The sequence below is a fragment of the Plecotus auritus genome (genome assembly GCF_963455305.1).
Source record: "Plecotus auritus genome assembly, chromosome: 4".
NCBI lineage: Eukaryota > Metazoa > Chordata > Mammalia > Chiroptera > Vespertilionidae > Plecotus > Plecotus auritus.
In genome coordinates, this window is record NC_137775.1 from 108,955,710 (window position 1) to 108,979,478 (window position 23,769).

Consider the following 23,769-nt stretch of genomic DNA (forward strand, 5'->3'; position numbering starts at 1 on the left):
GAGACAGAGAACCTTCTAGAAGGGCTCACACCCATCTTGGAAGCATCTGGTCCTGGTGAGGAGTGCCCGCATGCTTGGATTTGAAGGTTCCCACAGAACTCCTCCTCCCTGCCTACAGATGGTCAAGGCACCTGGTTTGGTGACTTCTAGTTGGAGGAAGGCACTATATTCTCAGGAATCGGTAACTTAATTGCTTTTTATTTTATACTAGTGGCCTGGTGCACAGATTCATGCACATTGAAAGGAAATTAATTAGGAGAAATATTTTAATACTAGAGGCCGGACTGCTGGCTCCCAACTGCTTGCCTGCCTGCCTGCCTGATTGCCCCTAACTGCTTCTGCCTGCCAGCCTGATCATCCCCTAAACACTCCCCTGCCAGCCTGATTGATGCCTAACTGCTCCCCTGCCAGCCAAATTGCCCCTAACTGCCCTCCCCTGCAGGCCTGGTCACCCCCAACTGTCTTTCCCTGCAGGCCTGGTCACCCCCAACTGCCCTTCTCTGCCAGCCCGGTCACCCCTAACTGCCCTCCCTTGCAGGCCTGGCCCCTTCCAACTGCCCTCCCCTGCTGGCCATCTTGTGGTGGCCATCTTGTTTCCACATGGGGGAGGCCATCTTGTGTGTTGGAGTGATGGTCAATTTGCATATTACCCTTTTATTAGATAGGATTGCTATTCACCCTTTATAATAGAAGTGTCAACCAAATTCACGATCGACAATGGCAGATCGAAACACACAAGTGCAATGGGCACCAGCAAGAGCTTTCTATGTATCACAGCGAGAGCTTTATATGTATCACACATGTGCAAGTCAACATTTATTTTTAAATTGCCAGTGCACATCTAATGTACCGGCCGGTCAGTCGGATGGTTGGATGGACATATGGTCAGTCGCTTAGCCCTTTATATATATAGATGTATTAGTTTTATCTCATTATCATTTAATGGACAGGGACCCTGGAAATGGAATAAAATTGGTGTTTTCAGGAAAGAGGTGGAAAAGGAAGAGTTCTGAGGTGGGGTGTGACATGGAGGGGTCACCTGGTGAAGAGCCTGGGGCAGGAGGGGTTGAAGGTCTCAGAGCCCTGAGAGGGAGGATGTTGGCTGGGAGAAGAGCCCTGAGTTTTGTTAGGAACTGTCCCCATCAAACAGGACAGACTGAGGTAGGAGCTCTACCTGGGCCAGCCCGTCAAGGTCTAACTCAAGTTTGACATGTTTCAGAAGGTCTCTCAGACACCTCCCAACCTCCCTTACCTCTGGCCCATCACCTTGGATGTTACTTGCAAGTTCAAGTGCATCAGTCTTGTCCCCCAATCTCTACTACACACGTGGGGAAACGGAGTCAGTCATGCTTGTTTTCTGGACAGAGCACTGCTCCCAGCGCCTGGATATGTAGCCAGCCTGGCATGGCCAGGCGCCCTGTGGCCACCACCCCACAGAGCCCACCACGCCGTCCTCTCCCCAACAGCAACAGCATTAGAGGGTCATGGCCACTTGGTTAAAGAGCAAGTCACTTTGTTCTGGCATCTAAAGTCCATTGACATGCCCTGGCCAGGTATAGAGCATTGTTCTGATACGCCAAGTCAGGGTTCAATCCTCAGTCAGGGTACACACAGAATCAACCAATGAATGCTTCAGTAAGTGGAACAACAAATCAAGGTCTCTCTCTCTTTCTCTCTCTTCCTGTCCCTTCCTCTCTCGCAAATCAATCAATAAATAAAATTAAAGTTCATTGACATATTTCTTATCTTTTCATTTGTTTCCCACAATTGGCCTGAGAGAGAGAGGGGGGTGAGAGAATACACACAGCAACTTCCCATTTTTACAGAGCTCTGCCCGGACAGGTCAGGGGGAGAGCTGATCACTGCTGTATGAAACACGAAACACAGATTGATTTATGCTGATGGCGCTCCTGTCCTATCACTCGCCCAGTGTGTCTGCCTTGCCAAGCTGGCATGCGCCTCGGGAGCAAGAAACCCACGGGTGCATAGCCAAGCACCGGGCACCCAATGTCCATGAACTGAGCATTACTTACCAGTTGCAAGAAAGTCACTTTTGTTCCCGTGTGAGCACGTGCCCCTGGCAGGCTCCTGATCTCTCTGTGGCCATCTACAAAGCAGAGGCCTGACAATTTACTCAATGGCCATGCGTGATTCCTTCAAAAATCTGTTCCATTTGCTGGACACAAATTAGTTTTAGACAAGAATGCTCTGGGCTTCAACGAGTCAGTTTGCAACAAGGAATAAATAAGCCAGATGAATGACTAATGACATAAATGAAGGGGTCCTCACCAAAGTATTACTCCACCCTGACTGCCCCAAATTGGCTCCTCTGTGTTACTCCTCAGTTCAAGAGTTTAAAGAGGATGTCCTGTACCAGCCAGGGTCCCCATCAAACCAGCTGGACTCTGGGACATCCCAGGAGTTTATGTGCGATAGACTGAGAACAAAAGTGTAGACAGGAAGTCAGACTGATGAACTGGGGCGCCCAGGATAAGCAGCAGGGGGCAGTCTCCACCCAACGCCAGCCAGACACTCTGAAGGCGAGGTGAGCAAGGCTGGAAGGCAAGGAGCCCTGTAGGCAACCTTGTAGAGAGGCGTTGATCCCACTGAGAGGAAGCCAGGGGAAGAGACCCTGCCCCTTCCTCCCACCTCTGGTCTCTTTCAAGGGCCTTTCATTCTTAGATGGATCCGCAGGTCACAGGTACGACAGGGAACTGGAAACAGGAGGCCTGTGCCAGGAACCAAGACTGGCCTGTGCATTCAAAGTCAGATGCCAACTGTTTGTTTTCCAAACCCATAACACCCTTTTATTTTTTAATATTAAGACAAGTCTATCAAAAGCCTTTGTTTGTCTTTGTCCTCGTCTTAGGAGAGCGTGCTGTGTGGGTGAACACTGCTGAATAAGCCAGCGAGACCCAGTAATACTGCCAATGTATGTGGAACTATTTGGTCCAATAATGGCCTTCCAACCCCGAGATTCCACCACCTCCATCAGGAAGACACTGAGCATCCGTAAAGCAGGTGCCTGGGCCCCTCACCAGCTGCCTCGTCTCTCCCTCATGGAAAAGAAAATGGATCCAGTCAGAAAGAGAATATCTATATCCACTATTTTTCTGAAGGGCTTTTTATACCCAAATAACACACTGGGCTTATATTAGCAGCCTCGAGTCTTGTCCCCCGGGGCACTGTTTGCATTTGCTGATTAGCACAGATTAGGCAGTTGCTTTGGACTGGCATGCGGGTAGAGAGGAAGCTGCCACCGCGGCTGCTGGAAGGTGTCCCTTATGGGCTCTCCTGCAATCACATGATCAGATTGTCCTCTGAAGGGAAGCCCAGCGACCTGCCTGGGTGCGTGATGTCTGGGTCCTAAACACAATTCAACACAATCAGGCGTACCACACACTTTTCATTTTGGTTTTCCCCCAATGCAAGTTATTAATTTATTCTGGAATCCTGGAGAGCTATTTAAAAAGTAAGAGGAGGAGTGGGAGGAGTGAAAGAAAGAGAACTTAGACACAACTTGAGCAATACATGAGACAAAAATAGGCAGGTCAGCCTCACCGAGTTGTGAAGCCCTTGAACATGGCCATTGGGTCGCCGTCCAAGGCCCTTCTCCTTCGGTTGACATGGCTCTCCAACTCGATCTCTTTTTCTCTATGTTGGCCCCAAAAAAGTGTCCAACTATTGGTCTGAAAAGATGAGAGGTCAGAGACGTTCATTGTAATGCCAAACACACACACACAACACACACATAGTAGGCAAGGTGGAGGGTCTTCTCACCTGGTGGAGGAGCAGGTAAGGAAAACAGATCCTGGTTCCAAGCACTTGGAACAGAGAGAGGTTTGCTGTGGGAACTAAGGTTACATGTGATCTCGACCTCTGACTCTATAACCACCTGTGCCTGGATCCTGTCCCTCCACCATGCGTGATGCGCTCTAGCTCATAAGGAGTTTGGTCACCATTTACAACTATCTTTTTGCCAACAGCCTTCCCTAGTCCAGCCTTGAACTTGAACTTGACCTGTGTCCCAAGCCATGCCATCTACAGTACCTGATGGAGAGCACGTCCCATACTCCAGGGTCCCGATTCTTGGATGGGGAAGCCAGGCACCCTGCCACCTTGACCTCTGTCTTTGTCTTATCATTTCTCTAGTCCAAAAAAATACTGTGTCTTCATTGCAGGCCCTATACCAAGCTCCACTTCAGTCTTATGAGAGGAAGAGAGTGGGTGCTCTCTGCTCCCAAATGCCCCGTATCAGAGGACGCATCTCTGTAAGACCCACAGTGTTGTTATAATAATACTAGAGGCCCGGTGCATGAAATTCATGCATGGGGGGGGTCCCCTCAGCCCAGCCTGCACCCTCTCCAATCCGGGACCCTCAGGGGATGTCCGACTGCCGGTTTAGGCCCAATCCCGGGATAGGGCCTAAACCAGCAGTCAGACATCCCTCTCACAATCCGGGACTGCTGGCTCCTAACTGCTTACCTGCCTGCCTGCCTGATCGTCCCCTAACTGCCCCCCCTGCCAGCCTGTCGCCTCCAACTGCCGCCCCGCTGTCCTGGTCACCCCTTACTGCCCCCCTACTGGCCTAGTTGCCCCTAACTGTCCCCCCACCAGCCTGGTAGCCCCCAAATGTCCCCTTATGCTGGCCTGGTCACCCCTTACTGTCCCCCCTTGCTGGCCTGGTCACCCCAACTGACCCCCTCTGCTGGCCTTGTCACCCCTAACTGCCCCCCCCACACTGGCCTGGTCACCCCCAACTGCACCCCTGCTGGCCTGGTCACCCCACACTAACCCCTCTGCCAGCCTGGTCACACGCAGCCTGCTGTTCAGTCATTTTGTCGTCCCTCACTAACCCCCCTGCCTGCCTGGTCACCCCATGCAGCCTGCTGTTCAGTTGTTTGGCCGTTCCTCACTAACCCCCCTGCCAGCCTTGTCGCTCCACACAGCCTGTGTGTGGTAGTCTGTCTGGTTGTTTCAGTCATGACAGCCCTGGCTTTTTATATATTAGGATTGCATTTATATGATGACAGCTCCAACCGTAGAGGAAGGGCCCAGGAAAGAACCACATCTGCCTTAGGTCCCCAATTCCTGACTCACAGCTGCCTGACTTCCACGTCCCAGAGGTAATGGCTCTCATCCTGCCTGTCTGGTGTGATAAAGGTGGCCCCAGAGCCCAGTGAGCTCTGTGCTTCATATCTGAGGTATGTCATCTGAACGCCACTTCAGGGCACCAGGCAAGGAGGATAACCTTCCATTCAAAGGTAAGGTTAGGAGACTTCACCCTGAGATACCATCCCGAACCCCAGGAAGCCCAGAAGGGTCAGTGAGTTTAGAAACTACATGACTGGCTTGTCCTGTGGCTAAATGCTCACTCCCAGGTCTCTGCACAACTGCTCTGCAGGGGGAAGTTCAATGTGAACATGTCCCCCACTCACCTGTGCACAACTGTTGGTGCTATGCTTGGAACTTTCCCAGATCCCCCGCCCCAGTGGCATGGGCACCCCTCCCCTGCCATTTCTCCTCAGCTCATTCCCACTGATGCTTCCTGTGCTTCGTTCACCTGCTGGCATCATCCCAACCTCTTCCCACCACTCAGAAAGCCCCAAATCTCCGTCTACCCCTTCAGCTCTCACGGGACTTTCTCTTGCTATTTCTTTTTTTCTATTTCTTTAGAACTGCAATGTGGTTTGTACAGGGAAGGGAGATGAACATCAGAAGTCAGGTGGCTCTCCTGAATGAGAATCACCAGAGAATCCTAATATCTTCAAGAATTTCTGACAAAGTCTGGCTGGGTTTGATTCCCAGTCAGGGCACATGCTCAGGTTTCAGGCTCAATCCCCAGGAGGAGCCGTGCATGAGGCAGCCGATCAATGATTCTCTCTCATCATTGATGGTTCTATCTCTCTCTCCTCCCTTCCTCTGAAATCAATAAAAATACAATTTTAAAAAGAATTTCTGACAAAAAAAAAGGAAATATATCTTGGAGTCACAACCACTGACGCCATCTTAGTCGACACCTGAGCAACCCCTTCTAGCAGGTGGGCATTGCGAGGAGCAAGGCGACAGAGGTGTCTGGAGAGAGAAGAAGCCAAGGGAGCCTCAGGCCACATTCTCTCCAGAAGGAGAGCCAGGGCACTGGTTCGGAGCAAGGTTGTTTATTTAAACTGAGATCAAATTCCGTAGAGGCCTGTGTCCCAGCGTCTGGATGAAGAACTCATTCCGTGTATTTGCATAAAGTGATTGCCTCAGGCTTAATGCATGCCATGAAACAACATTCCCCATGGATTTAAGCTTGCCCACAGACTCCATCATCATACGGAGAAAGGTATAGAGGCATGAAGACAATGAGAATGAATAAGCAGCAGCAACACCGAGCCAGCAGCTCAGGCAGTGAGAGGAAGGCCCTGGATTCCGGAAGCACAAGCACCCGTACGAAAGCAGGTTGCTTTACATTCACGCAGGGGCCGCTAACACAGAGTCTCATACGACATTATCTGCTCCTCTCTTCCCAATGCCTGAGTGGATTTTCTATTTGAACAAAACAAATTCTGCAGTCAGAACATCATGACAACCTGCAGAGCTCAAGACACAATGTTCCACAGACGCTTTTTTAAATAATACCACAGAATGTACTCAAAGCCAAATACGAAACGATCAAAAGGGACTCGGGTCCCTTAATACAAAGCAGGGAAGCCAGCCGTCTCACCGCACTTCATCTGGAGAGAATGGCTCCGATAGGATTTGAAGAACCTAAGCACGTAATAAGCTGTGGCTCCAGAAAAATAAACAAGAAAAGTGTCTCAGGACAGCTAGTGTCTTACATCATCTATTGTTTTTAAAAAGTTCCCAGCTTATAGATGTACAGTTGACATAAAATACTGCCTGAGCTTAAGGTTACACAACATGTTGATGCAATACATTTACATATTGCAAACTGATGGCCACTGTAGATGGCTAACAACTCCATCACGTCACATAACAACCATTTCTTTTTTGTGATGAGAACATTTAAGATTTACTCCTTTTTTTTCGTTTTTTAACATTTTTTATTTATTTTAGAGAGAGAGAGAAAGGAAGAGGGAGAGAAACAACAATATAAGAGAGTAACATCAATTGGTTGCCTCCTGCACGCCCCCTACTGGGGATCGAGCCCACAACCCGGGCATGTGCCCTGACCAAGAATTGACCCAGTGACCTTGTGGTGCAATGGGACAACGTTCAACCGGGCCACACTGGACAGGGTAAGATTTACTGCCTTAGCAACTTTCAAGTATGTGATACAGTATGATTAGCTCTAATCACCATGCTGTACATCAGATCCCCAGAAGCTGTTAATCTTACAAGTTGGAGTTTGTACCCTGTGACCAACATCTCTCCATTATCCGCACCCCCAAGCCCTGGTGACCACCATTCCACTCTGTTTCTCTGAGTTCAGCTTCTCCTGCATCTAAGTGAGATCATACAATATTTGTCTTTCTCTGTCTGACTTCTCTCATTTAGCATAATGCCCTCTGAGTTAGGGTGATGAAAATATCTTATAACATTGGTGATTAAAAACTGTGTACATTTGTCAAAATTCATAGGATTGTACACCTAAAAAAGATGAATTTTACTGTATATAAATTATACCTCAGTACATCTGGATTGTAAAAATACGTACTGGTGTTATTGGGATCCACCCCATTCCAGAAACACATGTGTCCACACGTGGAGAATGTGATGTTTGCTGTGAGAATAGCATTTCAAGTGTGTGTTTCCGGAGTCACCCAGGTAAATATTTCATAGAATCTGCCTTAAAAAGGAAGGCAGAGAGAAAATAGAAAAGACGATGATTGGGGGAAAAGAGATCGCAGGCGTGGCTTGATTAGCTTTCCGATGGAGGGCGTAAGAGTATGTTCGTACTTCTGAAGTGACTGTCACTTCCTATGTTACTGATTGACCTAGAGACAGTCACTTAACAACCTTGGGCCATGGTTTCCTCACCTCCAAATGCTGGCAACCTGTCCACTCTTTCTTCCCCAGGAAGCTGTTGTGAGGATCAAATTAACTGATTCGTGCAAAGACACCCAAAAAGAGCAAGGAGCCATGAAAATGTGGGCTGGTAGTGATGGGGGGGGGGGGGGGGAACCTATAACCTGATAGATAGAGCACCTGAGTTAAACTGAAAAGTAATCATATTATTTTAAATCTTAGAACACATATACTTATGTGCCTAGGGGGTTAAGTTTCTTACCCTATGTAATAAAAGCCTAATAAGCAAATCCACCGAACAGTGGAATGACAGTGAACGACCAGTCACTATGATGTGCACTGACCACCAGGGGGCAGATGCTCAATGCAGGAGCTGCCCCCAGCCCACAGGCCCCAGGCCAGTCAAGGCGGGTGCCAGCGGGGGTCCCCGATCACCCTGCTGGTCACCCCACAGATTGGTCCTGATCTCCAGCCATGCCTAGGGACCCTAGCCATGCATGAATTTCATGCATCAGGTCTCTAGTATGTGAATAAGGGATTAAGTTTTTCTTAAAGTTTCCTTTTCAAGACCTGTGTGAAGCAATTGAGGAGGTGACACAGCTGTGAATCCAGCAAGCAGAACCGATAAGCATGGTCAGGCCGACCCACCAGGAGTCAAAACATCATCTCATCAACATCATCTCATCGCCCGATGACTACAATAGCTGATGTCTACAGATCCCAGGCCTGCACATAGCTGCATTCCTCACCCCAGCCCCTTCCCCTTTATAATTCTATACCCTGAATCTTGCTGGGAGGCAGGATTTGATGCTTGTAAGTGCCCTGTCTTCTTGGTTGGCTGGCCTTCTCAATAAATGCCCAATATGATTCAACCCTGCCTTCGTTATTGGACACAGCAACAGACAGTCCAAGCCCAACCAGGGGTTTCCCAGTAACAGTAATGGTTTTTGTGTTGTGATCTTATTATCATCATTATTAGTTAATTGTTGTTTTCTATCATTTAAAAAATTCTGAAATCTAAAGAGTTTCAACAATAAAGAGAAATCTATGCAAATGCAGCAAATTGATAAAACAAAGTCTGTAAAATATTTTCTTTTCCCCCTAACCTGAGTATTGTAGAACGATTATTCTGAAAAATAAGCCTGCAGTGACTTAGCCAAGAGTCTCTGCCCTCTGTGACCCACGTGGTACCATTGCGGGGGGAGAGTGTTCCCACAAAGGCCTGACCGCTGCTGCAGAGGGGCCGCCCGCCACAGGGAGCCAGGGAGACAGCGATGAGGCTCCAGCTCACCGGGGAATAGGGCTCCCTCATCTGCACCAAATGGATGAAACATAGAGGAACGGCAGCCACATACAAGCAGACAGGTGAGTCACACAGCAATCGGAGCTGCCCCTGCTCACAGTCCTGACAAGTAACATGCCTGCTCACAGGAAACACGGCTTAGAGACCCTCACTCCCAAGGAGAGCGGAGTGGGTCCTGGTGAAGGCCAGCAAGTCAGGCAAGGACTGGCTGGAGACTCAGCAAGACCACCGGGGTAGACACAGCCTAGGTGTGCGTGAGCAATGGGGAGGCTCACGGGTCAGGAATGTGTCTGCAAACACACAGAAGGCTCACTGGGAGCCGGGCCTCATGGAACCCGGGGAGGGCAAACACCAAAACCATGCAGGAGAGAAAGAGACCAGACTAGAAGCAAGAAAGTCATCCCCTGTACATCACACCACATGTTCAGTATCACCATCCCGGGGGGCTCGGGTGACTCATCATGTAGAGATATGATTGGGGATATTTTTATAAGTTCTGGGCCAGGCATGTGGGTAGCACTCTATTGAACCCAGACTTGTATGAGCAAATTCTCACAAAGCATAGCCACTTTTGAAGAATTATTTCATTTCTTTATGAGAGAGTTTGAGACAAATAATCTGAACATAAATAGAAAATCTGGGTCTGTTCCTTCCATTTCTTTTTTTTTTTAATATATTTTATTGCTTTTTTACAGAGAGGAAGGAAGAGGGATAGAGAGTTAGAAACATCGATGGGAGAGAAACATCGATCAGCTGCCTCCTGCACACCCCCCACTGGGGATGTGCCCGCAACCAAGGCACATGCCCTTGACTGGAATCGAACCCGGGACCCTTCAGTCCGCAGGCAGACGCTCTATCCACTGAGCCAAACCAGTTAGGGCTGTTCCTTCCATTTCTAAAGGGGCAGTCTGGACAGAAACATCCAGAGACCTGCAGCATGGAGGAGGGGCTGACCGTGGGCTAAGTTACAGGGACCACGCCACAGAGCAGACATGGGACCACCTCATGGAGTCTGTGGTGAAGGAGGCTGGTGTCGGGGGAAATCGTCACCTGACTTGCTGGCTTGTCAGGAAACCCCTACAGCCCTGGCTGGGTAGCTGAATTGTTAGAGCATCGTCCCGATTTGCCAAGGTTGTGGGTTCAATCCCAGGTCAGGGCACACACAAGAATCAACCAATAAATAAGTGGAACAACAACAAATCAATGTGTCTCTCTCTAAATGTGTCTTTCTTCCCCCACACCCCTCTAAAATCAATCAATCAATAAAATAAAATCTAAAAAAGAAAGAAAACACCTGTCAAGGTTGCTAACTACACCTGGCTTTTCCTCTGTTGCAGACTTCCATCTGCACCTCCAACGAGATTTTGACAACAATCTCTTTACTTGCAGATGGTGTAACTAGAACTTGGAAGTCTGGTAAGAGAGGTCTGAGAAAGCGGCCCTCCCACCTGATGGACTCAATTTCATCGGATGCTGAAGTAGCACCGAGGGAAAACCCCAAGGGCTTGATTCCTGGGAACACACTTGCCTCCCTCCCACCCACCCCCATCTCCACTTCAAAACAGAGGCATGGGGCATTTCTAATCACTGAGCCCTGGAGGGAGCCCTGGAGCTGCACAGGCAGGGCTTGGACTCCCCTGAAAGCAGGTGCTATGCTCATTGGAAGAAAACAGCGTCCATCAAAGACTTTCAGATCAAGCGGATGTCCGCATGAAGCCCAGTGCCATGGGACCCTAGAACGAGATGCAGGTCATTGGGGCCACAGAGTCTCATGCTGTAATTTGCAACCTTTTTGTGTTTCTTGTTTTCCTTCATCTTTGCTTACTGTAAGGTTCTGAATTAAGAGACGCCTTCTGTCTGTTAACTGTGGTGCTTGTAAGATCCTTACCATTAATATATAATTTTGCTCCCTAGCCACTCCTTGGGGTGCATCTAATTAGGAAATATAATGTGTTAATGATTTAGCTCAAATAGATAAGCAAATTCCAGTAAACCATTTGGTTTGTATTCTCTTTTTTCTGGTCTCTAGCTTCCTTTGATTCTGCTTTCTTTTAATAAGTCAGTTGGAGCCCTTGGTAATTGGGCTCAAATACGAGGCACTTTTAGATTACAAGCAACACAACAGGACGGCCAGCTGGAAATGCAAGCCCTCTCTCCCATCCCACACAGAAAGAGGGTGTCTGTCTCCACAGAAACGGGCACCGTGAGCCTTTCACAGTAGATGCCCTTGTGATCAAACTTCTACCAGAACACAGGTCCATAACGGCGCTGGGCAAGTGGCTGTATGTCTGGGAGCTCCCCCACTTTTAGGGGCCACAGAAGGGGCACTGTTCAGGCTCGGCCCTGAGCTCTTTGCCTTCGATCCATCTGGCGGTGTCTGTCCTAGAAAGTCCACTTCCTGAAAGAACCACACTTGAGTGGTTTCAAAACGTTACCATCCTGGACCACAGTAACACGTCATCGGGCGAGTGTGCTGATTGTCACAATAGCACACAGCGTCACCTTGCCCCTGATGATTGGTTTCGGATTCGTAGCACAAAGCCTGCGGGTCTGACCTGTAAATTACATGGGAATCTGTTTGCTCTGTCCACTGCTCCCCTCCTTGAGGACAGTGTTTTCTTGAGAGAAGCTCTACGAAAATGGACAGGAGCTCGTTGGAAATAGAGCTGACCAGCAATGGGCCGGCCCCTCTGGGTGGACGAAGATGGCACTCACACAGCTGCAGTTCTGCTTTGCATTTTTAATACGGCAGACATCTGGGAGAGAAAGAGATCCTGAAATTAGGTATCTTGGGGACCCTCGCGTCACTCTTCAGATTAGGGATGCGATCTCTTTTTTAGTTTTTTATTTGGGTATTTTGTTTATTTTGGCTTAGATGCAGATGACACGCTCTGACCATAACCTTCCACAGTGTCGGCGTCACAATGCTGCAATGGGAGGGCTCCAGTCTTCAGCCCTGCTGTGTGGCCACCCAGTGACACAATCCAAAAGGTGACCTTCTAACCAAAGCACAAGAAACTGACACTCACTGAGGTTGGAACGAGTCCCATTGGAAACTCTAAGTGACCACGGCGTGACTACCAGTGGCGCAGCTCAGGGCTGATTCTCTAGCTCCGCTGAAGAATTATCAGGGGGACGGGGAGAGGATTGAACCAACATTCCCTATTGTTGTGCCAAGTTCTAGGACCCAATATGTTTTACTGTCACTGGACTAAAAATTCTGGGAGAAACTTACTTTCCTGTTCCTTGCTAAACAACCAAGCAAAAATATCCTGGGTATTTGCTCTAAGGAATCTTTGCTCCTAAAATATATCTCTATAAACCAACTAAAAAACTTACTTCTCAAGACAGACAGCTTGCTCCCTAATACTCTCTTCAGGACCTTCACCTCTCTGCCTGCCCATTTGAAGCTGTTGTAACATAATCTTTTCCTATTATCCATCAGTATCCTGCACAGCAGATGATACTAACCAGGGTTCTCTGGGAAAATGACCAGTAGGATATACCTATAATTGTGAATAAGAATATATGCTATGAATTATATAGTCATAGATACATTCATAATACATATTCACAACAATATAGATTTATTATGAGAAACTGGCTCACAGTTATGGAGACTGGGAAGTGCCATGTGGAAAGTCAGTCGTGTGATTCAGTCTGAGTCCAAAGGTCTGAGAATAAGAGGTCCTAATGGTGTATGTGTTCCATCCAAGGTCTGGAGATGATGAGCTGTCCCTTGTGCATCTGTGAGGTGGGAAAAGGGGGTGAATTCTTCTTTCCTCCCCCTCTTGTTCAATGGATCAGATGAAGTCCACAGACGTTGGGAAGGTCCATCTATAGAGTCCACTGACTCAAACACTAACCTCATCTGAAAACACACCACAGACACCAGAAATCCTGGGGAGCCTGGTGCCTCGCTAACCATCCCATGGATCTGGGTGCTGAGAGCCTGAGGCTTGCTTTCTGGTTCAACACATTCCACGAATGGCGTTTGGGGGAGCTGACAGCTGACGGCTCGTGAATCCTACGGCACATTGCAATAGGAACCCTGACACAGAGGCGTGGCCCTCATTCCTGAGCCGTCCCTTGAGTGTGAATTTTCTCTCTTAAGGTCACTCTGTCGTCTATTCTCGTGTTGATGGGAATTGGGATGGCTTCCAGGTGTTTTTCCCACATTATACATAGCACTGCTGTCAACATGATTGTGCATGTCTCCAGGGGCGCACATCACAGGATTCTGCGTGAGGATGTACATAGGAACAGGATGGCTCTGGTCACAGGGCATGCAGACCTTCAACTTACAAGAACACAGGAATCTTCTTTCTAAAGCAAGTATCCCAGGGAGTGTTCCCACCTGCAATGAGCAGGATGCGTCCTTGGCTCACATCCTTCCGACCACTTAACACGCACAGGCTCCTGAATTTGGCCAATCTGCTCCGTGGTAAAATGGAATGTCTTCTCTATTCATTGGCCATTTGTGTCTTCCCTCACATTAAAATGTCCATGTTGCCCATTTGCCCATTTATCTATTTTATCTTTTTCTTTTTGATATCTCTCTCTCTCTCTCTCTCTCTCTCTCTCTCTCTCTCTCTCTCTCTCTCTCTTCGTTCCTCTCTCTCTAAAATTAAAAACATATCCTTGAGTGAGGATGCTTTTTTTAAGAAAATGGCAAAAATAATGTACAAAATGATCATCTCAATTTTGGTATGTATCCTTTTTTCTAAGCTTTTTCTAAGCATGTGAAAACTTTTCAGTAATTATGCCAGGAAGTAGGGAATTTTACTGTCGCTTTAAAAATTTTTCAAGCGATGTGTCCTTACCAGATTTAAAAAACGGAGTGTGTATAAAGTAAAATTGACTGTGACTTGTTCCCAGGTGCTGGGTGCTGCGTCCTGGCAAATACAGGGCAGGCCTTGACCTTTGTCCAAGGAAACCTTTGGAGGACTTGCCCTCCCAGAATGCTCAGTTCGGGGCCAGAAATCCAAGGCTGGGCCAGCCCTCTCCTCCCAGCCCTGGCGGCCACCTCCCCCTGCCCACACCCACTCCAGCACAGCCCTCCCTGCCAGCCCTCTGGGGTGCCAGCGGGAAAGCTCCACCATGAAGCACACGCATCAGAAAACCTAAGGACCACATGCAGATCTTTGTTTTTTCATAGTTATTGCTGGAAAACACTCCCTACATCATGAAAAGATCCTGGCAGACACTGAGAGTGGACTCACACAGGCCACCTGTGGGCCTCTCGTCCCTGGAGGAGCAGAGGAGCCCAGCCCTGATGGCGAATGACGTCCAGGAACTTGAACTAATGAAACAGGGCTGGGGAGGGGCAGGGCTGGGACAGGAGGAAGGCACCAGTTCAAAGCCAACACTTCCCTTAAACTAGGATTCAGTGGGTCCTCTGGTCTGTGCGGCTCAGGTCTGGGTCCGTGGTGCTGGCGGGAACCCAGGCATCGTCCCTGCTCCCTTCCCAGCAGGTTACGCTGAAGGAACTGAGGGTCAACAACGTGACATTTCTCAGCCAAGGTTCTCCAATTGCTGCCTGGGAGCTCGAATCTGATTCCAATGGGGCCGCTTCTGACTGTCACCAAAGGAATCAGACCGATGCCCATGGTGGGTCCTGGGCGGACGAGATGGGCAGAGAGAAGTTGTGGTCTCGAGAGGGTAGGACAAGCCACATGCTCACAGAGGACTTCAGGCTGGTTCAGACACGGCAGAGTTATGTGCAGAGGAAGAGCAGGAGAGAGGACCGGGAAATGCCTGGGTCAGAACTTGGCAAACAAATGCCAGTTGGAGTTTTGCTTTTTAAATCGAGCCTCAATGCACCTGTTAGCAGTATTTTTCCCCTTACAGTACATCGTGTAGAAAACCCCAGGAGCGTGGCTGGGTTGTTGGTGTGCCTCTCAGTGGATTGCCTGCCAGATGCCTGCGGTTCTCACCTTCTAACAGCCTCCTGGTCCCAGAGGTGCAACTCAGTGCCCTCATACTATAAGGCACAGCACTGTGAGACGGCAACCAAGCCCCCCGGGAGCCTGTCCTGGGTCTGGAGAAGGTCAAGGTCACGGCATTGTCTGGGCTGTTCAAATGAGAGACGCTAAGCCGCACGTAGTCGTCATCACGCAGGCCCAGGCAGGAGGAGGGAAACTACCCACTGAGAGATGCCTGGATGCTCGGGACCCAGGTGCTGTACGCACCTTTCCAGACAGAGTGCTGCTGGATGTTTTCACCGCTTTCCTTGAAGCTGGTCCAGACACAGCTATTTGCATACAGATGTAAAACCACAGTATGTCCTCACAATTAGGGAGAGAAACCAATTCCCCCATACCCTGTGTCCCTGTGACATCCTGTATCCCTGTGGCATCTGTGTCCCTGTGACATCCTATGTCCCTGTGGCATCCTGTGTCCCTGTGGCATCCTGTGTCCCTGTGACATCCTGTGTCCCTGTGGCATCCTGTGTCCCTGTGGCATCTGTGTCCCCATGACATCCTATGTCCCTGTGGCATCTGTGTTCCTGTGACATCCTATGTCCCCGTGGCATCCTGTGTCCCTGTGGCATCCTGTGTCCCTGTGACATCCTGTGTCCCTGTGGCATCCTGTGTCCCTGTGGCATCTGTGTCCCCATGACATCCTATGTCCCTGTGGCATCTGTGTTCCTGTGACATCCTATGTCCCTGTGGCACCCTGTGTTCCCGTGGCATCCTGTGTCCCTGTGACATCCTGTGTCCCTGTGACATCCTGTGTCCCTGTGGCATCCTGTGTCCCCGTGGCATCTGTGTTCCTGTGACATCCTATGTCCCTGTGGCATCCTGTGTCCCTGTGGCATCCTATGTCCCTGTGGCATCCTGTGTCCCTGTGGCATCCTATGTCCCTGTGGCATCCTGTGTCCCTGTGACATCCTGTGTCCCTGTGGCATCCTGTGTCCCTGTGGCATCTGTGTCCCCATGACATCCTGTGTCCCCGTGGCATCTGTGTCCCTGTGACATCCTATGTCCCTGTGGCATCCTGTGTCCCTGTGGCATCCTGTGTCCCTGTGACATCCTGTGTCCCTGTGGCATCCTGTGTCCCTGTGGCATCCTATGTCCCCGTGGCATCCTATGTCCCTGTAACATCTGTGTCCCTGTGACATCCTATGTCCCTGTGGCATCCTGTGTCCCTGTGGCATCCTGTGTCCCTGTGACATCCTGTGTCCCTGTGGCATCCTGTGTCCCTGTGGCATCTGTGTCCCCATGACATCCTATGTCCCTGTGGCATCTGTGTTCCTGTGACATCCTATGTCCCTGTGGCATCCTGTGTCCCTGTGGCATCCTGTGTCCCTGTGGCATCCTATGTCCCTGTGGCATCCTGTGTCCCTGTGGCACCCTGTGTTCCTGTGGCATCTGTGTTCCCGTGGCATCTGTGTCCCTGTGGCATCCTGTGTCCCTTTGGCATCTGTGTTCCCGTGGCACCTGTGTCCCTGTGGCATCCTATGTCCCTGTGGCATCTGTGTCCCCATGACATCCTATGTCCCTGTGGCATCTGTGTCCCTGTGACATCCTATGTCCCCGTGGCATCCTGTGTCCCTGTGGCATCCTGTGTCCCTGTGACATCCTGTGTCCCTGTGGCATCCTGTGTCCCTGTGGCATCTGTGTCCCCATGACATCCTATGTCCCTGTGGCATCTGTGTTCCTATGACATCCTATGTCCCTGTGGCATCTGTGTTCCTGTGACATCCTATGTCCCTGTGGCATCCTGTGTCCCTGTGGCATCCTGTGTCCCTGTGGCACCCTGTGTTCCTGTGGCATCTGTGTTCCCGTGGCATCTGTGTCCCCGTGGCATCCTGTGTCCCCATGGCATCCTGGGTCCCTGTGGCATCTTGTGTCCCTGTGGCATCTGTGTCCCCATAGCATCCTGTGTCCCTGTGGCATCCTCTTCCTGTGGTATCCTATGTCCCCATGGTATCTGTGTCCCTGTGGCATCCTGTCCCTGTGGCATCTGTGTCCCCATGGCATCCTGTGTCCCTGTGGCATCCTGTGTCCCTGTGGCATCCTGTTCCTGTGGTATCCTATGTCCCTGTGGCATCTGTGTCCCTGTGGCATCCTGTGTCCCCGTGGCATCCTGTTCCTGTGGTATCCTATGTCCCCATGGTATCTGTGTCCCTGTGGCATCCTGTGTACCCATGGCATCTGTGTCCCCATGGCATCCTGTATTCCTGTAGCATCCTGTGTCCCTCCCTGTGGCATCCGTGTGCCTGTGGCATCTGTATCCCCGTGGCAACCTGTGTTCCTGTGGCATCCTGTGTCTGCATGTGTGCTCCCTCTAGGCCAGTCACTGCACAAACACACCCTAAGGGGACAGGCATGTGCTTTTGGAGCCACAAATAGGGATAATGAACAAGGAAGTCACAGGAAAGACCGATGGCCCTGCTGCCTGGGGCAGTGCGAAGCTTTGGCCTTCTGCAAGCTCAGGACGAGGCATCCTCAACTGACCATCTGGGAAGGAGACACAACCGACACTCTGTGTCCAAGTCAGGAGCTGGCCCAGAGATGGACCAGGGTGAACAGCCTCGGCCGGCCAGGCTCATGGGGAGGACCAGGGAAAGACAGCGAGGATCTGCTCAGCATTCCCACAGTGAAGAGATCAGCTGAGGAAAAGATGCAAACAGCATAACTTGGAAACATTCCCAACTGTGTACGTGCCAAATAAGCACATTCTGCAAACAGATGTGCTCCCTCTTGCCTGCAAACAGGAAGGGTGGGTTTGGCCACAAGGGAATGACCTTTAAAGGTTCGAGGCTCGAACCCCAGTAGGAGGCATGCGGGAGACAGCTGATTGATATTTCTCTCTCTCTCCCTTCCTCTCTCTAAAAATCAATGAAAACGTATTTCATAAAATTGAAATGTATAAAATTTATGAACAACAGAATCTGTAGCTGGAAGGACCTCGTAGGGTCAGGAGTCTTAGATTATTTCCAAAGCACTCTAGCCAATGAGGTGTGTGGCTATACAAATCATTTAATATCTTATGTATAAAACAAAAAGACTGAATTAGCACTGCTGGGCTTTCTTTCTACTTATATACTCCCAAAATAAATTTGGAAAATGATGCGTGTATGTATCACCTTACATCTTTTGAATTAACATTCAGACTTTAATTCAGATATTTAGGTGTTGGTAAAAGGATTGACTTATTGTTATGCCCAGATTTCGTGATCCCCAAAGACCACCAGGGAGCCGAGTCTGATGCAAAAGCAAAGAGCCTTTATTCGAGCTAGCTTGAGCTCAGTCCCACACACACACACCGGTGCAGCGGCGAGGTGGAGAGAGAGAGAGAGCTTCAACAGGACAAAGGTTTTATAGGGATCTGGGGCAGGGGGAGGATCCCCTGAGTTGGCTGACCCAGATTGGTCAGTTCCAGGTCACCTGAAGGGACTAGCAAGGCTGTCCCCTACCCACACAGTTTTCCCAGGCTTGTTTGGATGGTGGTTATCAGTAGAATGAGAGAACCTTTCATAGCTTACCAAGAAGTCTGTAACTATTTACTGAGATTTGCTGTACTGAGAATTTGTCCTTCTGCTCTGTCTCTCCCTTAGAGATTACGAGGAACAAAGAATACATTCCTCTTGACAGACCTCCTATTCAGTGTTTTGTGTATAAAAGGCATTACGCAGTTAATAAACTTGCTGCAGTCTTCACCGAGCTCAGCGTCTGTCTTGTCTGTGTGTATGTTGTCTGTCATTTTGTCATCCCTCATTTTATTGAAACAGTTGCAACACCACAGGAACATGAGCCTGTGATGGTGTCCATTTCCTATCAGAGAGGCTGATCAGACGGCTCCCGGGGACATATTAATAATTACCCAGAACACACCTGTCCAGGGCAGATCTGAACACAGCACCCTGCTGTTCCATGCTGGCCGGTGCCCTCATCCCAGCTCACAATCACAGTCGGACCGCACACTCCCTGTCCTGGTGGGACCCCCAGGGCCCTCGAGCTGGTCACTTGCCGGTCCACAGCCCAACTCCCCATCCTGCCTAACACACGCATGAGCATGTATGTCTACACGCATGCACATGCACACGCACTCACACAGACGTGTGCTAGACATCTTCTGACCCTGGGCTCTTTGGCCCTTTCTCTGGAGGTTCATGTTCCCCACCTGAGCCGATCGAATACCTGCCCCTTCACAGTCCGTCAGGCCCACCCTCCCTGCACCCCTTCCATGGCCTCACAGCAGAGCTCTGTGAAACTTCGGTCTTCGGCTTCCAGGGGAGAAACAGTGGGAGGAAGGACAGTGCAAGGGGGAGAGCAGGAGGTGGCTGCAGCTATCACACCCTCCCTGGAGTCGTCAAAGCCACTCTCCCCTCTGCATGCCACTGGCCCTCCAGCACACGCTCCCGTAGCTGTGCAAGGCCATGTGATAATGGAGTCCGGCTGCCCATCCTTCCTCACCTGGCAGGTCCCTGGCCCGCACCTGTCCTGCCCTTGTCCTATTGTCACTGAGCCAGGAGTCAGGATCCACCCTCCCTGCTCCTGTCAGCCTGTCTGGTCTCCCCATGTGGACTCAGCAGTCCTTTCTGAGCAGGAAAAGACGGGAGCCAGTGACCTGCACCCTCCGTCCCGTTACCAGGAGTCACTGGGGCTTCCTCACCAATGAGAACTAGCCTCGGCCAGCGTCTGTCTCCCTGGATAAGATTATGAAGCTACCCAATCAGAGAACAACTCCTCGTCCACCACTAACACCCACCTCAGCCATGCCTCCCTTCCCAGACCACCGCGCATCTGGGTGCGTCCTCCACTGCGATGCCCAGCTTCTCCACTCAAGGTGCCTCTCCTCACAGTGCGTGACCGACTCCGGCTCAGACCTGCCTGGTGGCGTGGGGCTGGAGGACTGGCCCGCGGTCAGCTCAGATGGTGAATGCAGAAGGCGGCCAGGGCGTGAGAGCCAGAGCCAGCTCCTGGCGGGGATGGGCAGGTGTGTCCTGAGAACGCAAAACAGCACTTGCTTCGATTCATCCCCATTGGCATCTGGGCTGCTCTCCTTCCCGGAGCCTGTTCTTCCAAAGAACCATGAAGCACTCTAGGCCCCTCCCAACTGACTGCACCTCCAGGGGGAGGAGCCTCAGGCTGTCATGTCCCAGCAACACCCACCTGCTCCTGGCTGCGTGGTCCCTGCGCAGCACTCAGCAGGCTTACGGCTCTCGGTGGGACAAGAGTGTTAGATACCATGGTCCCCTCCGCTCCCCCATTTGCAGCTTAGATCTAAAGGACGAGGCTGAGCACCGTGGCGGGCGAGGGTCCCTCAGCGGAGCTGTTGCCGTTCCAAGGTCCTTGACACGATTAAACAGCTATGCTCAGAGTGGAGCTTGGGGCCCCAGGGTCACGTATGACTCATCGCAGCCGGAGCACCCGTTTGGATGCTGTGTCCCAGGTCACCCTGTGTCTACCCAGCAGGTCAACGTAACTGAATCCTCTGGCCTTTTGTCCCAGTCCTGATCTCTGCGTTTCCCACGACGGCCTGAGTTCAGCCGGGCACTTGCGGTCTGATCATGGTGACGCCGGGTGGGAAGACCTCTCCCAGGGGCCCGGAGGCGGCCGTGGCACCTGGTGCTGGTGTCACAGGGATCTCCCCTCCTCTCTCCCCGCCCCCTGCCCCAGCTCACGAAGCGTGATCTCTGAGGTGCTGTCCGGCTTTGTGCCTTCCCACCACCCAGAGGCCCGTAGAGTCCTCACCTGCTCCTCCACGCCCAGGACGGGGCGGCTCTGCCCACCTGCTCCTCCCTGGTCCCCTCTTAGCATGGACTGCGGTTCACTCTTTGCATTTCCTCGCCCACAAGGGAGACTCGAACGTTAGGATCTCAGGCACCATCGAGGCGCTTGGAGCAGGAGGCCTGGCGCTGGGGGCGGGCCTGGCTTGAGAGGAAAGAACTGAGAGAAAAGAAAAATGAAAGCAGGAAACGAAAACTAAGGTGAAGCCAGAAACAAAGTTAGAAGATGGGGCCTCCCTCTCCCGAGAGCCTATAGCCAACATCCTCAGAGACGCTCACAGGTGGGGAGAGGCAGCCCACAGGGCATCCGTCGGAGCTGTGACCTCCCAGTGAGGCGGGAACGGAACAGGGCCCCTGTGTACCTGCTGTCATCAGAGGCGGGAAGGCCCAGGCAGGTGACGGACACAGGAGGAGAGGGACAGGGCAGACACTCAGATTCTCAGAGCACGGCACTCGGAGCACATCAAAGGCACCTGAAGGCACAAGACGCCCTGCAATCCCCACCCAGAGGCAGGCAGAGAGGAGAAGCAGCGGATGCTTAACACCTTACTCAGCAAGCTTCCCAGGCGAGCAGCCCGCAGCGGCCGCAGCCTGCCTACGTGGAGAGGACGTGTCTATCCCCCGGGCTCAGTGTCGCCAAGGTAAAACTCTGTGAGCTGTGAAGCCAGACCGAGTGTAACCCTGGGAGTGAGGGTGGCTCATGGAGGTAAGTCTCTGAACCGACAGAGTGCAGTAGCAACACTGACCTCAAACCCCTGTGCGACGACTAGGTTGGATGAACACAAAGCACTGAGTGTGGTGCTGGCACATAGTAGGTGCTCAATAAACACAGTGTCTCCCCACTGTGCTCCTCCTGTAGCAATACACACTCGAACTCAGGTTCTGGGTTACTCATTCTTGCTTTACAACAAAGACATGGCTGGGAACACAATGTCAGGAGACCATTGAGTCTCCTTGAAAGCGTTTGCACAGGGCCACGGGGATCAGTCCCGTCAGACAGGCCCGAGCATCTCGAGTCTCTTGTCCTTCAGCAGGGAGACCCTGGGGAACGGATTCAGCATGTTAATGAGAGAAATACCTCCGAACAGGGAATAGTGGAATATTGGAGTGTGTGGTTTCTCCAAACTATACCCCCTTCACTATTAGGGTAGAAGTTCTCCATGGGGGTGGGGGGGATGAGCCACAGGGGCAGTGAGCAACATCTGTAAACCTCTTTGGTTGTCACACCCTGGGAAGAGGAGGGGGTGCCAGTGTTGTCTATTGGGTAGAAGTCAGGGCTGCTGCTGACATCCCCCCCCCCGCCCCCATTCTCTGCCAGGACCTGGGGCGTGCTGGGCTGCCTCTCCTTTGCCCTGCTTGCTGAGATTGGAGGTCTTCTCTATCTCCTGCCCAGGGGCAGCGTGGTCAGACCCCATGGCTCCTTGTGCTCCACCTTCTCTTCTTTGGGGGCTGGAACACATGTTCATCCCTCAGGAAGGCTCCCTCCCCCTTTTTTCATTTTGCAAAACAGAACCCCTGTACACATTCAACACCCTAACTCTCCCTTCCTTCTCCCCCCAGTCCCTGGCAACAAACATTCCACTTTCTGTCCCTGTGAAGTTGACCACCTCATTAATTACAGAATTTGTCCTTTTGGGCCTGGCTATTTCACGTAGCAGCATGTCCTTCAGGGTCATCATCCATGTTGGAGCATGTGTCAGAATTTCCTTCCTTTTTAATGCTGAATGCTAGCCCACAGTATATGTCTATGCGCCATTCTGCTTCTTATCCATTCATCTCTCGATGCACAATCCTCAGTGGCGCTTCCACTCTGAGCTGTTGTGAACAACGCTGTTGTGAACATGGTGCACGCATATCTCCTCAGGACCCTGCTTTCCACTTCTGTGTGTATCTACCCGGAAGTGGAACTGCTGGACCATATGATAATTTTATTTAATTTTTTGTTTTTCTATTTGTTAATCCTCACAGGAGGATATTTTTTCCATTGATTTTTAAGGAGAGTGGAAGGGAGGAGGGGAGAGAGAGAGAGAGAGAGAGAGAGAGAGAGAGAGAGAGAGAGAGAGGCATTGATTGGTTGCTTCCCAACACACCTTGACTGGGAGCTTTGGATCAAACCCACCACAGAGGAATGTGCCCTTGACCGGAAATCGAACCCTTGCCCTTCGATCCAAGGGCTGATGCTCCAACCACTGAGAAAACCTTGCACAGGGCTGTTAATTTTATTTATTTTATTGTCATTTTTAAATATATATTTCAAAATTATATTTCAGAGAGGGAGAGAGAGAGAGAAACATCAATGATGAGAGAATCATTGATCGGCTTCCTCCTGCACGCACCACACTGGGGATTGAGCCCACAACCCAGGCATGTGCCCTGACCCAGAATCAAACCGTGACCTCCTGGTTCCTAGGTCCATGCTCAACCACTAAGCCATGCTGGTCGGGCAGGAAATAAACATTATGAAAAATAAAACTACAGATGTACTATAGTTTATTTAAGCACTCCTTTATTGTTAGACATTTGTGTTCCAGTTTGGAGCAAGAGATATCTGTGATCACACGGAACTTTCCAAATTCATAATTATTTCCTTAAAATGCTGGGCGGCAGTCAGCGCTTGGTCTTGGTGTCTAATCCAATCTTCCAGGTGACCAGGTGCCTGCAGGCGCTGGCATCCTTGCTGGCGCTGTGCCCATCCACCCTGCCCTGGATGATACACCTGAGGTGGTCAGCCATGAGGTTGCAAAGGGAGCGC